The 16,570-nt window shown below is 37.1% G+C and overlaps 1 protein-coding gene across 5 annotated transcripts in view; it reads left to right on the forward strand.

The window, feature by feature from the left end:
- AUTS2 (activator of transcription and developmental regulator AUTS2) overlaps positions 1-16,570 on the forward strand; it is a 1,332,985-nt gene that overhangs the window by 428,740 nt on the left and 887,675 nt on the right. The gene's annotated exons all lie outside the window — the stretch shown is intronic.

Below are 16,570 nucleotides of genomic sequence, written 5' to 3' on the forward strand. Positions count from 1 at the left end.
CCTCTAGGCAATGCCTATGACTATTATCAGTCAAAGTATTAAAGGCTAACAGATGAAAAGTTGTAAGGAGATAATTATACTAGCCATTATTTTATTTTGTTTTATTGGAATAACTCAAGCAAATGATTTATAGTGGACACATTAGAATAATTATAACCATTCACAGACATTGATGTTTTGTACTGGGTATTTATTAGGTGGTTCAAAAATTTCTGAAGATGTAACAATTTTGTACAGAACAGACTATCTGGAGTATTAGAAGTAAAATATATAATTTCTGCTATGAAGATGTATCCTGTTACAAATGTACTTACAATAGCCCAGTTTTCTATACTTGAATAACAGTGTTCTATTGCTTGAATTTATTAAACTAACTTTGTTACTGCATAATATGTATTTAATTATATGTTTCAAATAGCACAGATGTGCTACACCCACAGCAGCTGATAAGTGCTTTTTATAAGGCTAATATACCATAGGTTGCTATAGGTTACAATATAACTAAAAAGGATGTTGGTAGTTTAGTCATCTCTCCCTCCTGGAGGACCTCAAACAGCAAGATGATAACAAAGCCTTTTAGTATTGTGAAGATGACCCATGCTGCATTTTCCATCCAATGTCACTCAATTTTCAATGTCCCACTGCAGTACACTACTCACACTGGACATGAGTAAGACATCATGGGAGGGTGCAATGCAGAAGGGTTGTCTTCTTTCTAATGGGATCCCAAAACACTGAAAGATTTAAGGGTCTCAGACACACAAGTTAATGAGTACCCTGACATGTAACAGAATGAACAACTTTTATTACTAGTATTACTGTGTCATTAGCACTTTAAAGCACTACTCGAACTACTTTACATCCTATTAACCTTTTCCAGTATTAATCTAAGGGGCATATTCAATTGTCCGGATTTCCCGCGGTGTTAAAACTACTGCCATTAATAGTTAGCTCAGGGAGCTGCGAGCTGAAATCCAGCGAGAAAACTACCGTAATAACAGAGCATGAGTTTTTCGGCGTTTCCGCCTACAATTGCATATGCCCCAATGACTCACATTTGTATCTCCTTCAAAGTCCCATTTACTCATCAGTTAATTTTACTTGAATCATTTTTCCCGGGTGTCCTTATCCCAAAGTAAAGGGTCATAACACAATTAAATAAATATAAAGCAATATGTATGAATCCATATAAATGATTACAGCTGCTGAATTATCTGGTTTAGTGATACATTTGTGTTTCAAGCCCAGTGAAGCTTGTCTAACTTTGACCAGATCGTGAGAGCAACCTGATTAAGTTGAAATCTCATTCCCAGTCTTCTTCTCATGTTTGATTACAATACAGCATCTGGATTGCAATGTAGAAGAGCTGCATTGTGAGTGTGAGTAGTTTGAGCGAAATCCGTTTCAATGCTGAGGCGATTGTAACATTTCAAGAAGAACTTGCATTAAGCCTTGTGTTTAATAGAAGAAAATAATTGTGACTGATAATCCTATTTACCACCTGTTAAATGGAATTGTACCAATGTACACAGATTTAAAAATATTCTTTCAGTCTTTGGATTTGTAGAGTAGCAGAAAATAATATTATAACAAACATATAAATCAAACTCAAAATGGTCTAGCAAAATGTATGCCAAAAATATTGTGCAGATCATTGTAGTATTTAATGCACTGTAGTAAAAAGGACGAATGTGACTAACTCGAAAATGACCTATACTTTTCAATAGAGGATAAATGCTTGAAATGCTTCAAAGTAAAATAGGCACAATAATCAAGTAAGTAAAGTTATGTTAAAATATGGATCATGTTATAAATATATATATATATATATATATATATATATATATATATATACATATATATATATATATATATATATATATATATATATATCCTGTGTATCTGGCTTCTTAAGAAGAAGCAGACCCAGATCATACTGGCAATGAAGTTTGTTGGACTTTTAAATTCAATGTGCATTAATCCATGAAGTATATCTAGTTTAGCGGTGTGTGTGTTTTGCGAAATTGTTTGCTAAATTGTGTTTTATGTTACTTGAAATAAGTAATGACCCCTTGAGAAAGTCTTTATTGAAAGGACGAAACGCGTTGGGAATTCGCTTTGCACGCTGTTCTGGACTGGTGCATCAGTGTGGGTTCACTGGCTAACTTTGCCCTGCATGCTGTTTCATCTTTGCACGAGAGACTGGACAGATAAGCTGTTTTATGTACGAGCATATTATACTTAAGCTGCAGCTGAGGCTACATTGCCTCTTTTTGTATTAAAATTTTCTATTACATTTCACTTGTTGTGATGGTATTACACTATATTGGCTTCTTTTTGAGTTTTAGCCAATTCAAAGTGGTGCTATTATTCTGGGAGAAGACCCTGCTGGAGTCAGGACGTAACATTATAGCGGTCCATTACAGACCACATTCATGTGAAGGTCTATGAGCACTTATTCAAGGCTATTTGAATTTGAATTTCTGGTACGGGAATTGCACATTTGTGGATTATCCCAAAGATGTTATACATTTAATGAACTATGTTGGCGCCCCTTTCTCTTTTTGTATTTTATTAGGCTGATACCTGCAGATAGGTGTCGATTGTATTGGGAGCTGCCATCTCATGTACTGAGTATACAATTTTTTTGTCACTATCACTTTGTGGTTGCACATTTATAAGCGCCTGTGTAGCTTAGAAATTTGGTGGGAATATATATATATATATATATATATATATATCCTGTGTATCTGGCTTCTTAAGAAGAAGCAGACCCAGATCATACTGGCAATGAAGTTTGTTGGACTTTTAAATTCAATGTGCATTAATCCATGAAGTATATCTAGTTTAGCGGTGTGTGTGTTTGCGAAATTGTTTGCTAAATTGTGTGTTATGTTACTTGAAATAAGTACTGACACATATCTAGAGTCTTCATTATTTTAATCACATTATGTAGTCTTGCCACCTTTATAGTATACAATTAGAACCGATAAGCTCATTGTAAATGTATTGATGTTTCCACTTAAAGAAAACACACACACACACAGCATTGCATCAGGCTTTCTTTGTGGTCCATGTTTAAGTGAGGCATCAGACTTTGCTGTATCTTGAAGAAAAAATTATATCTCTATAGTCTATATCTGGCCACACAGATAATCATTTAGTGTGGTGGAAAAATGACCATGCTCAATAATGTCCTATCAATTTTGGCCATCTGTGTAATTTGTGTAAGGTCTTTAGCGCTACACATCCATTTTTGGTTACTGTGTAATTTCACGCTGCAATTGATACTATGTTGTATTGTGTATGGGCACCTTAAAACCAAAATATTGGCATATATTGAAATTGTTTAATTTGATACTGCACCTCAAGTGTTTGTTTTTCTTTTGGAAGGGGGACATTTGTCATACTAGAAGCTTGACATTGCTACTAAACATTGCTATGAACATATTAATTGTCATCAAGTTATAGTGGCTAGCACTTCTGTCTCACAGCACTGGGGTCATGAGTTCGGTTCCCGACAATGGCCTTATCTGTGTGGACTTTGTATGTTATCCCCGTGTTTGCGTGGGTTTCCACCGGGTGCTCCTGTTTCCTCCCACACTCCAAAAACATACTGGTAAGTTAATTGACTGCTATCTAAATTGACCCTAGTCTCTCTCTCTCTCTCTGTGAGTGTGTGTATGTTAGGGAATGAGACTGTAAGCTCCAATGGGGCAGGGACTGAGGTGAATGAGTTCTCTGTACAGTGCTGCGGAATTAGTGGCGCTATATAAATATGTGATGATGATGATGGTTTACCTAATAATAACTCAATTGCCCAATTTTGGTGAGGTTCAGTGACCTATGATGGATGCTGAGGTTTAATGAGGTAAAATAATCAGTGCAGCCAATGAAAGTATTGGTTGCTTCTAACTGGTATATGTGAACAACAGCAGACAGAAGAACATTAAAAAACTGAAGGAGGTGAGTCCTGGGGGTAAATGCTGTTTTAAATTTCTTCTGCAAAGTCGACTTGCAGAATCCACTGCTTAATACATTTACCTCCTAGAATCACTGTGCACTGTATGTGTGTATTCCGCAAATATAATGGGATTCTATTCCTAATTGGATGATTTGAGCCTCTGTGATTCGTATTCTGATATAGTATCTGCTGCCTTTCTCATGGAAGGCATAGACAGCACTTAAGTGCAATGGGAATCCTAGATATATGTCATTAAATTACTGTTTAAAAGATCTGGTTTGTTTTCCAATAACATAAACTTTAAAATTAAAATGTAGAAAACATTACTTACTTGTCATTTTCAAAAAAGTAGGGTTTTGAGAGTATATATATTCCACTGCTTGTTTTCTTTGAGGGTATATATATATTCTACTTTCCTGCTCGTCTTTTTATTTGTGTGGAAAAACAAACCAGATGTTTGTTGTTTAAGTTCCCATCAGAAGCAAAGATAATCTCTGCATGTCATCAAATAAATTTCAGCAACTAGATAGTGAATCCCCCAAGTAAGCTTATTCATTCTTCCAGTGACATCTGCAAGACTGATTTTAGATACTGGAGGACGCAGATCAAAACTGTAATAGAAGCCAGTAGAGTGTCAATAAATAAGTACATGCATATTAATTAATAAATGCATATCTAATACATCATAATACACGCTACAATTAAAGTAGGTAGAAAGTCTCTACTTTTACTTCTACCAAACACATGCTAAATAAAACGAATTATGTTCTATAGCGTTGTTTCTTTTTCAATGGCTGGTCCATTTTGTTGGAGAGTATCCTTTCAGAGTAGACTTGTGTTTTCACTACTTCTCTACATAAAATATTATAGACTGCAATGTGTTGAATATAACCTGTTAGACAGGGCTAGTGTTAATGTGCTGGGCACTGCTGAGTATAATGTATGCAATGGGCATGGTTTTTTACAGATTTAATAGTTAGTCGTTGGGCCCAAACAACCGAAGTACACATAATGTCCATATTAAAGTTGTCCCTTTGGATGTGGTATCTAACAAGCTTTACCAGGGACATTTGTAATGTTTCTAACAAGCATTAGAAGTTATGATGTAAGTGTATAAGTGTATCAGACAATATTGCTGCTCAATTACAAAAAAACTTTGGTAAGTGTGTTCTTTCTTCACAATCTCGTGTAATGTCCTATTGCTTCTCTATATGTATTATTTTGGCATTGGCATTATCTAGATCTATTCATACCTGCACAATCCCAGAAGTCAGAAGAAAATATTAGACATGAAAATACATCCTGTACCTGTGGCATGACCAATATGACAGAGGATTGCAGTTTTACGAATGCTTGGGAATGACTGTCTTACCTAAATGTATGTTATTGATAATTAAGTAATTCTAAGTACCACTTATTCAGTGTGATTTATGAGGTAATCTACCTATCTATAGGTAACTTATTCTAAATCTTTAGTTATAACTTAATAAAAAAAACACTTTTAAATAAAGAATTTATTACTGATACATGAATAACTTGTTATCTGATTATTTAACTAATTCTAACTACCTATTTATCAATTTATATTTTGATAGATCCAACTTGCATATTAAAGCATATGGGCCTTTTTTAAACTGATCTTGTTGCAAAATAACTTTTAACCTTATTGTTCATATTTAGTTGGTAAATTGAGTGAGTTTAAGTCTCTTGTTTAGATTCAGAAATCAATATTAGCCCACCGTTTCTAAACCCCAAACGTGCTTTGTATTTGTTTCTCTGAATGTCTTTGTCTGTCTTTTATTTGTCTGAACACTCACATATGCAACTAAAATGCTGTTTTTAAATGTCTGGCCTGGTCCTTAGTGGGTTAGTGCGCTGTTGGTGATGAGTGTAGTTAATATGTTATATTTGTGGTACCAATTCTCTAAAACACATGAAAAGTTAATTTCACTTACCATGTGCTTGCACTTTTCTTGGGTGACTTTGCCCTCTTAGTTGGGTCAGCTGGCTATATAGGTTAAGGTCTCTCCATTGGTGGCACTAGTATCAACTCCCATTTTCTGATCCCCTATAGTCTACTTTTCCCTAACCCAAGCTAAGCCACTTTGTTTAATAATCCTTATTGGACTATTATGTTCTGGCTAAAGTCTCACTCTGCAACTCACTTGGGGGCTCTGTTCCTTTTTCTGTGTTTGGTTATTTTACTTCCTGAAAAAAATATTTATTGTCTTTATTTTCTGACTTCTTAGTAATGTTGATTTTACATCTTTAACCCGTTCTGTTCTCTTTCCATCCATTTTCTAATGTTTTACTGCTTGAAGTTAATACATTGTGTCAAGTCAGACTTTCTATAATTGTTCTCTGTTTGTCGCAACTATCCCATACTTTGTTAATAAAACATTTCTTCCCTTTATTTTTCATTTAAAACTTTCTCTTTCTCTATTTATATATTCTCTTCAACCCGTCTATTTACTTTACATGTGTTTCTCACACACACATCTCCTGTTTCCCCTTTCAAACTGTCTCTTCTCTTTGTCGTTATTTACTTTTTCCTTCTCTTTTTTCTCAGCCTGTCTCTATGTCGCCATCTTTCTTCCTTTGACTTGCCGCTATTTCCCTTCGCTATTGCATCTCCTCCTTGAACTTGCTCTCTTTCACTTTCCATTGCAGTCACATGCTGCTTCTTTCTACTCAATGTTAAATCTTTTTTACCCTGTGTTTCTCTACTGTAGGCAACTTTTCTTATTTAATTTCCCTTTCATTTCCCCTTGTCTATTCTTTGTAAGCATCCTCCCTCTTTGGTCCCTTGCCTCAGCATGCCTCTTCCGGAGACGACTCTTCGCAACAACTGCCACAAGATGCCTCTTCCTATTGGTTGAGAAACGTGTCCATCTCAAGACATAGATGGGTTCACAGTGTATTACAAAACACAATTGTTCTGATCTATTCAACATCACTATGCAATATCAATAAATAATGTTAATAAATTAATGAATTTGATTTAAACATTTTATATAACTTTCATTACACCATACACTTTATTAGTAAGGCACAACATAGGTAAACATATGACAGCATAGCAGAGAAATAATATTACATTTGTGCTGTAGGATGTTTTGTCTGGCTAGATTTATTATTACAGTTCAATTGCAATTCTTGTCTTGTGACTTCTATGCAGTGAACATCTTATACCTGCTGTGACAGGATGGTCCGCCTATGCAACCCTGTCTGTTGTTGCTGGGAACCGGCTGGGCTCACTTTGCCACCTTTCCCTTTTGTTATCCCAAATGCGCCCTCTCGCCACAGTAGTAGGGGCTTACAAATGCTGCCACCACTACACTTCTTTACTCGCATCCAGAACCGGATTTCTTCTGGATAACTGACGCTGCGAGTGTACCCCGTTACTGGTGTACCTGGGCTGGTACTCCTGACCTCTTCCTATGGATCAGGGTTGCTGTGGATTGATCCCCCCTGGCCTATCACACTGGCCAGAGCTGCTGGTTAACAGGCAGAGTGCTGGGTCCAAACCTCAGAAACAGCCAGGTCTAATCTGTAGGATTTTCAGCATGGAAGACATTTTTTAAGCAGGTTTCTGAAGCAAGTGATGTTTATTTGTAGTCACACTTGTTGAAGGTACCAATGATCAAATCAGATGGAACCAGAAGAACAATTTTCAATACAATACAGTGCTTTTTATACAGATTTGAACGCAGCCTAACAGGTTAAGCCAGCCCCCTTGAGGTCTGAGTTTTTTTTAGAATCAGGATGCAATTTGTATGCCCAAACATGGATTTACAAAGCTAACAATATTTATTCTTATCTGTGATATTCTAAAACTTGCTGTGATTTCATGCATCTCGTTTTTAGACGCAGGAAATCTAGTATTGAGTCTTAATTAAAGCTTCCTGTGCCTTCAGGTGCTGGACCCTCACACATCGAAAGGTCTAATTAACATGAGACAGCCGCAGAATACACATTCCCAAAGAAAGCCACAAAACCCAAAACAAGTAATTTCCCCACATCACGATACACAAAAGACTTCCTCCACAAAGGCTTATTGTATCAGACATATACCTCAGAAATCATGCATTTCCTCTAGCAAGGTTAAAACAAACTAATTTCTTCCCTGGTCTCAGAAATAAAGATTCCCTTTACTAAAATATACATAATATCAAAAATAAGTGCATTTGCAATTATATAAATAAGTGCCCAGAGCAATTCCCCTTAAATAAATTTATACTTATAAGTGATCCAGTCACACCTGCCTTTGGGCTTCTACTTTGGCTGTCCTTGTATTACCAATCTAGATGTGACTGGTGTCTGCTAGCACTTCCATCCACATATGAAAACATGTGACCAATATGTCGCAATATCATTACTGGTGCCTGAGGTTTGTCATAAAAAGGGTCAAAAATCAGTTGTGTTGGTTGGAGTCAATAGAGAGCTATTGTGTCGGAAATTTGATGTCAGAATTTTATGATGTGCACCACATGTAATAAGGGAATTGTATGGGACTGTATAATTTGTGGGATTAGTGGGTGTGACAAAAACAGAGACATAATAGTGCATATGAAAATGGTAGGAATTATCATTCTGCATTTTGTGACCCATGTCATGTGTTAAACACACTGCAACTTTAATCTTATCAGCATAGGTGAGATTTCATGTCAATATGTCACCCTGTTATCTCCTGGTTGAGTGGTATTAACTATTAATAATCCCTTCCACTTACATAGTTAGTCTGAGTCGTACAGTTCTCACAGGACTGTGAGATCAAGTGCTAAAGTTTGTCAACCCTGATCTCAATTATGGATCATTGGAATTTCCGCCTCAATAACAACAATGTCAAAAATATAATAATCTTATTCATGTATGACTCGTTAAGACAGAATCCACGTACTAATTGAGTTCCTAGAAATGGCTAGGTGAGGTCATTTACCTAAAGCAGCTGCTGTTCCCATAGAAACACTATTTTTTTCTGGTACTTGGATGCCCTCGGGACTTAACTTGTTTTAGAAGGAACTTAAATATGTGCAGGCTTTGTGAAGGTTTAGAGGAGACTAGTAAGGCTAACAGCAGAATTCTGGGGAAGAACGTGAGGGATGCTAAAAGCTCAGCCAAGGCTTCAGGAGAAGAAGTAATATAGTAATACAAGGAGAATGTTCCAGCAGCAAGCTAAGGTCTGAGCAGCCAGCGGGCTTAGATAGGATTCCAGTAACAAGCCAAGGGCCCAGGCAAGCAGCAGGCAAGAGAATTTTCCAGTCAAGAGTCAGGAGCAAAAAGCAAACACTATAGCAGGATCAGCAAAATGGAGAAAATGCTTTCATCGGCAGTAAGCACAGGTCTCCCTGCCCCATAAAAATCACGTGTCTCTGTACATGTGAAAGTGAAAGCGAGTGTACAGAAATGCATCAAGATTTTGCCGTCCACGCAGCTTTGAATTAATCTATTTGAAGGTAGATGAATAAACGGTGAGACTCGGGTATATTCAGTAAACTGCAGGTTTGAAAAAGTCGAGATGTTACCTATAGCAACCAATCAGATTCTAGCGGTCATTTTGTAGAATGTACTAAATAAATGAAAGCTAGAATCTGATTGCTTGCTATAGGCAACATCTTCACTTTTTCAAACCCGCAGTTTAGTAAATATGCCCCTCTGTTTCTTTGCACAGAGAGTGTTTGGATTTTCATCTTTGCAGTTGTGCTTATTAAATCACAAAGAGATAAGTACTTTTATCCTTAAAATCCTGAATTATATCTGTGCACTCCTGACATTTAAGCTAACTAGATATGATTGATGTAACAGTTGGAGCTTCATTATGCCTCCGTATCCAATTTCTTACATCATAGCTACATTAAGCGATGGAAAATGTTTGAGAAAAGAAGGCACATGGATGAAGCTTTTTTATCATTAGGGTCTGATTTTGTAAGGATATCCTTATCTCTATCTTAAGCAGGATTAAATTGCTCTACTGTATTAGCCTCTACCACCTCTGATAGGAGGCTATTCCACTTATCCACTAACCTTTATGTCAAGTAATTTTCCTTAAATTGCCTCTGAACCTACTACCCTCCAGTTTCAGTGCATGTCCTTTTGTTCCAATACTTCTCTTCCTTTGAAGAAAGTGTCCCACATGTACATTGTTTAAACCCTTGATATATTTGAAAGTTTCTATCATGTCACCAGTTCCCTTCTCTGCCCCAAACTATACATATTAAGATCTTTTAGTCTTTACGGGTAAGTTTTGTGATGTCGGCCATGCACCATTTTAGTTGCCTTTCTTTGTACAGTCTCTAATGTATTTATATCTTTCTGGAGATATGGCCTCCAGAACTGAATACGGTATTCTAAATGAGGCCATACCAATGAACTATACAATGGCATTTCTTTCTGCTGCTGATTCATCTCCCTATGCAACCAAGCATCTGACTTGCCTTTCTCATTGCTCTGTTACATTGCTTACCTGACTTTAAGTCATCTGAAATAGTGACTCCTAGATTCCTTTCATCCTTAGTAGTTTCCAATATAGTGCTGTTAATATTATATTTAGCCTTTGGTTTTTTGAGACCCAATCTAGAATAACCTGGTCTTTGATTGGATACAAGTAATATGTGGACTATGTTTTATTAACCACTGATTTCCCAGAATAAATGGAACAGTGGGAGAAATAATTAAAAACAGAGATAATTGTTTGGACTGTAAACTCTCAATAGACAACACAGCTTTTGGGGTTTTATTTTGAACCAGGACACCTGCAGGGAGATTAGAATGCAAACAATACACTGTGTTTGCACTGTATGGAATTTTTAATGTCTCTGTTAGCACAATGTCTAGAAACTAACCTGAAGCTCAACTATCAAGGAAAGCAGTAACATCAAGAAGACTGGCAAAAGAAATTATATTTGGAAATATGACAGAATCCTGGAAAAAATTAATGCAAGCCTAGGTGGACCTCCTCTTCCTCCCCTAGTCCCAGTTTGCTTGGACAAGTCCATTTGTCACCAAGATAAAGTCAAAGTTAGGCATAATTGAAAGGGAAGCTAGAGGTATGCTAAAAGAAGGCTCTTATCTCTCCTGCTTACTTTCTTTGATGTGCTGATCTTAATTGAGAGTTACATTCATTTTTTCCAAGGTATCAAGAACTGTGTACTACATCAAGACTTCCATAATCTTTTCGGACAGACCCAGCCTGAATTGGCTGCTGAGGTCTGGATAATTCCATTAACAATCTGATGATCATTGTCAAAAGACAGTGCAATACTCTTTTGCTGTCCAGTGTAGTTGTTTTCTTACACCTTACCAGGTTTATCATATAGCAAGTTATGAAAAAATCCATCAATGATAAAAAGCACACTATGAACATGATGCAAACTATAAGCCAAAGTTTGGCGATCTCCCTGTAAAAATAATGTAATCATTCCCACTCTTTGTTGTTAAGATCCTTAAAATTGTGGAAGAATCTCCATTCACCGGAGAAACAATCTGGAAGGTTAATTTTGAGTTCCATAGTGACATAATTAGGAGCCTGTGGTATGTTGAAGCCTCTACCTGGGATAACATGATGGAAAGATTCTGTACGACTTGAAGAAAGTGCCTGAAGTTGGGTTCCCAGAACTTGAGCTGGGCTGGGTGATCTAGTCTCTAGGGGCCCTAAATGAGTTCCTAGTACTGACTTGTCAAGGTCTTCACCTATTGCAGCCGTCATTCCTGTAGAAGTGCTATATATTCATTGGTTCTTAGATGCCCCCAGGACTTAACATACAGTATTATGAACATAAATATGTACTGAGCCTGTGAAGATATATAGGAACATAATATAGCTGATAGCATGATTATGGGGAGGAACAAGAGGGATACTAACAATTCAGCCAAGACTTCAGGAGAAGCAATAATACAATGAGCATGTATCAAGTCAAAAGTCAGGACAGGCAGTGGGCAAAGAGAATATTCCAGTAATAAGCCAAAGTTCTGAGCAGGCAGCAGGAAAAGAGACTATTTCAGTAACAAGCCAAGGGTCTGGGCAAACAGTGGGCAAAGAGATTGTTCCGGTAATAAGTCAAGGGCCTGGACAAGCAGTGGCAAAGAGAGTATTCCAGTGACAAGCCAAGGATCTGGGCAGGCAGTGGGCCAGAGACTATTCCAGTAACAAGCCAAGGGTCAGGAGCCAACAGCATATAATATAGTAGGATCAACAACATAAGGAAAATGCTCTCACTGTCAATGATTACAGGCCTTCCTGCCCTTTAAAGGCCAAGGAGCCAATCGCAACCCTACTACAATTCATTCCCTCGGCTACAGCAGTGCAAGCTGCCGCCGGACCAAATAGCACAACGGGTCACCTGGGACCCCTATTTACATCATGAGACCATTTAGAGTTGTGCTACCAATGTGATGAAAGACCTGTAACAGAATTGGTTGCCACATAAGTCCTGCTACCTATAGTTTCAATAATTAAATTCCTCATCAGCTTCCTGTGTACACTCATTGTCCTCTGAGGGTAGAACACTAGAAAGATGCTTTTGTGTCCTGTATGTGCCTTTGTTATATTTGAGGAGAGGATCTGGTCTGCTCAGGGCCTGATTTTCCAATAGGCTGCAGAATTGGGAAAGGGGGAGGTATAAGCTGAAATTCATTTTAAAATATAAGAGAATAGTTGTAAGGTCTAGTTTGTTTCAACCTACCGCGTATAAAACAATGGGGAGATAGGTGCATATTAGCCTAGGGCGGCCTGAACCCTTAATCAGGCCCTGGGTCTGCTAAAAAAAAATGCTCCGCCAGGTGTTCTATTGTGTAGCTAGTTACTCTAAACTTTGTTGTTTGTGCAATCATTTATTAGCATTATGGACCCTGTTAAAACAGAAAATGGTTCCTGGGTCTGCGCCACATATAAAAACATATGGTAACCTTTGGTGCATCTTGTCTCTATTATGCTTTTGAATTTTGCTGGGGAGTTTGGATTGACAGGAGCACTTTACATTTAGATCTGACTTTACAATAATACATACAGAATTGTCACAGAAGTGATTTTATGATAGTTTAAGATTATAGGCCTCTTATTAATATTTATAAAGCATAGCATTGTGTCAGTACATTTCTATAGCATTAAACATGTATGACCTGCTTGTTGAGTGCATATGAATTCAGTTTCTATTATGTGTACAACTCTGGGGTATATGGGAGCACATGTTTATTACACATGTGCAGCAGCGTTTGTTCTGTGTATTGCACAGCATTTATTAAAAAGAAAACAATAACGAAATTAATACACAATAAATCATTATTAGTTGCAACATGTGGCTGTTAAAATCAATCACTCCCAGGCCAACCTTAACACTACATTACTGCAGACCTCCTTGAAGAAAATAATCCTTAGACTAGGCCAGAAATTTTATTTCATTGTATCCAAAAAAATATAATTAATTTTAGAATATAGATTACATTTACATTACTTACATTGCGGACATTTTCCATAGTGCACACACATACACAAATAGTAATTTATTTGTCAAGGTTGCTTAAATGCACTAAAGTCTAAGAAGCAATATAATGATTTTTCAATGCATATATCTTTGAACATTAGCATATATAACATGCTCACATCCTTCGTTATTCAGCATTTTCCCCATCGCGGCTGCCAAGATGGAACTGAATGATGTTGCTGTAAGCGCAGCCAGACTGCCACTTACATGTCCTTGAGCAATGAACTGTGATGACACTTTCTTGAGCCTTGAAGGAATTTGTTGTGTTTGAGAGGGCAAGAGATGCTTGAAGCAGATTTATGTGTGGCTATCGCTTTCCTCTCAAGTGCACACTCTAAAGGCAATGAGGATATTGGGTTCATGCCACGAAAACTACTGAATACAGCATAAAACATATTTCTTTTTCAAATCTACGCAGCGGAATAGAAAATTATCGATTTACAATCTGAGTATGTGACAGACGGAATGGTACATTAATCTAAGTAATGGGGTGTTTATTTTCATGGCTGTGTCCTTTTTTGGCTTATTGCAGCGTAAGTGTCTACAAATGCCTGTTAATAATTGAAGAACTGGATTTGTTTACAGTTGGTTACAAATGCTGTAAAAGATTGATGAGATAAGCTTTGCGGTTTACTTCCTTATAATCTTAAGCAATAGACATAGACAAACAGCCCCATTCATGGTTGCAAACCATCGGAAAATGTATTGGCAGCTAATAAGCAATGTGTAAAATGTTTGGTTATTGTTAAAAAAAAAATACAACTATACAATGATCAGAAAGAAGATGACATCCCAAATCCTGAGCATACAAAACCAAGCTGCACTAGTCAGTAACAGTGGTTTGAGTCTGAGTAGTGTGATGAAATGTTTGTTTTACTAAAAAAAAGTAAACCATTTTTAAAGTGGACCTGACAGCTAGACACAGAGGAGTCATCTGTTGTGTGGGCTGACTGACAAACTTCAGGGAGTCATCCCTGACTACCGAAAGAGCAGACAACCTCCTTCACTAGTAAAGTGTGCGGGATGGCGTGACTGATAACGCAATTCTTAGTGAATAACATCATCATCATGGCCCTGACCCCTGCTGCAGAATGCGGCAAAACACAACATTGCGATGTGAGGGGCAGGGATTTAAAGTTGTGAATCACATGGCCAGCTCCATTATCACACATCTCCCCTCCGAGACCTCACAGAGAGGTCAACATTAGAGTTAGCAAATATATATATATACATACAATACAATGCATGCAACTGACATGTCCTATGATGATTTCTATAATGTACGATTTAATGGTGCAATTAGCAATTTGCTTGATAAACATTACTTTATTGGCTGCCCTATGTTTGCAGACAATGGGCCTGATTCATTAAGGAAAGCAAGGCAAAAAAATGAAGTTTTCTCCTGGACGAAACCATGTTACAATGCAAGGGATGCAAATTGTTTTTTTATTTTGTACAGAAGTTAAATACTATCTGTTTTCTCATGTAGCAAACAAATACTTGATAGCTTATTTGTAAACTGAAATTTAAAGTTGATCTAGGACACGCTCTACTCCAAATATAAATCTGCTATCACATTTTAAATTTACATCCCCTCCAATGCAACATGGTTTTGCCAAGGTGCAAAGTTACTCATTTTTTTTGCTTTACTTTCCTTAATGAATCAGGCCCAATATGACTGAAAGTGCAGTTTTCAAACTAATGCTTATGGGAGGTGACCTCCAAACAGATGAACATGCTCTGTAAAGCATCAGTAGAAAGTTTGACGATCTGAAAAATTCAGGTATAAATAATGTATGCATGCTGGCAGAACAGAATGTCAAGGGGCCCAAGTATCAAAAGTACCAATGACGTCCCAGTAGCAGCCAATGATCTTTGACATAAGCAGCAGTCTGATCTCAAACATATTTCGATCTTATGAGCCAGATTCATACTAGAATGTGAATAATCCTGTTTCAAGGTTATTCACCTTCATGTATGGAGTTATTGGCCTTTATATCAATGCACTAAGGGGCACTAAACCAGTCCCTTACAATTACTTAAGAAACTCCCAGGAACCTCTAAATATTTAAGTAGCCAAAAACTGCCTTGAATAAATAAAGATTATAGTGACAAGTGGTATTTATATTTTCTCTTCAGCCCAGTATTAACATTGGAGTATGTTCTCCACATTTCCGAAGCTAAAATATACAAGGTGGATAAATCGGTCACTGTACAAGTCAGCAAAGTGGGCAATTAGTATCAGCAACCTATTTTGGAAGCCCTATGTGCAATTTTGTCCTAACCTAAATGCACTGATTCAGCCCAGAAAGTAGCTCCCTATTCTATGTATATGCATACCTCCAAACTGTCCTGATTTAGGTGGGACAATCCCGATTTGAGGGAACTGTCCAACATCCTAGCAGTTGGGACTTTGGTCCCGACTGCTGGGACTGTTGGGAGGTGTGTTCTATTTAACACAATAGCAGTGGTAGGTGTGTGCATTTTGGGGGAGGAAGGAAGAGCGGTGTAACACCCCCAATGGGATGAAACCATTCCTTTTAAGGGGCACAACCATGTCACGTTTCTGCAAATCAGCAGTGTGTATGCATTGTCTTGATCGAGGTATGTATAGATGTATATTAATCTATCAGAAAACACTTATATATATATGTGGTTATACCCTGGATTACATGCTGCGAAGTATCACTCTTATTTATTGTACTGTATATATATCAAATATAAAATAGCACATAAACCTAAAAAAACAACTGTTCCAACTGTCTAAGTAATATAAATACGATGTTATAATTTAAAAATTATAAGGATGACATGTGTTGAACTAATCCATCAGGAGTGCTTGAACGAATTATTGTTGAATTATTGGCACAACCTTTTTCTTTCAAAGACGCATAATAATCACATCCAATCTTGGGGCAAATTCTTTAACCAGGTACACCCCGCTGATGTCCAGTCCTAGAGCCATATCACAATAAATGTTGTATTGCAACTCGGGGTTTCCAAACGCCTTAAAGTATATACATTTTTTGCTTATATAAGTGAATGTAACAGTGACCTATAATCACAGCCTTGTTTGATTTACACTTGAAACTTGTTCAAACTGCTTCCACTTATCTAAGCTCAATAG

This window comes from Mixophyes fleayi, chromosome 2 (assembly GCF_038048845.1).
Source record: "Mixophyes fleayi isolate aMixFle1 chromosome 2, aMixFle1.hap1, whole genome shotgun sequence".
Lineage (NCBI taxonomy): Eukaryota > Metazoa > Chordata > Amphibia > Anura > Limnodynastidae > Mixophyes > Mixophyes fleayi.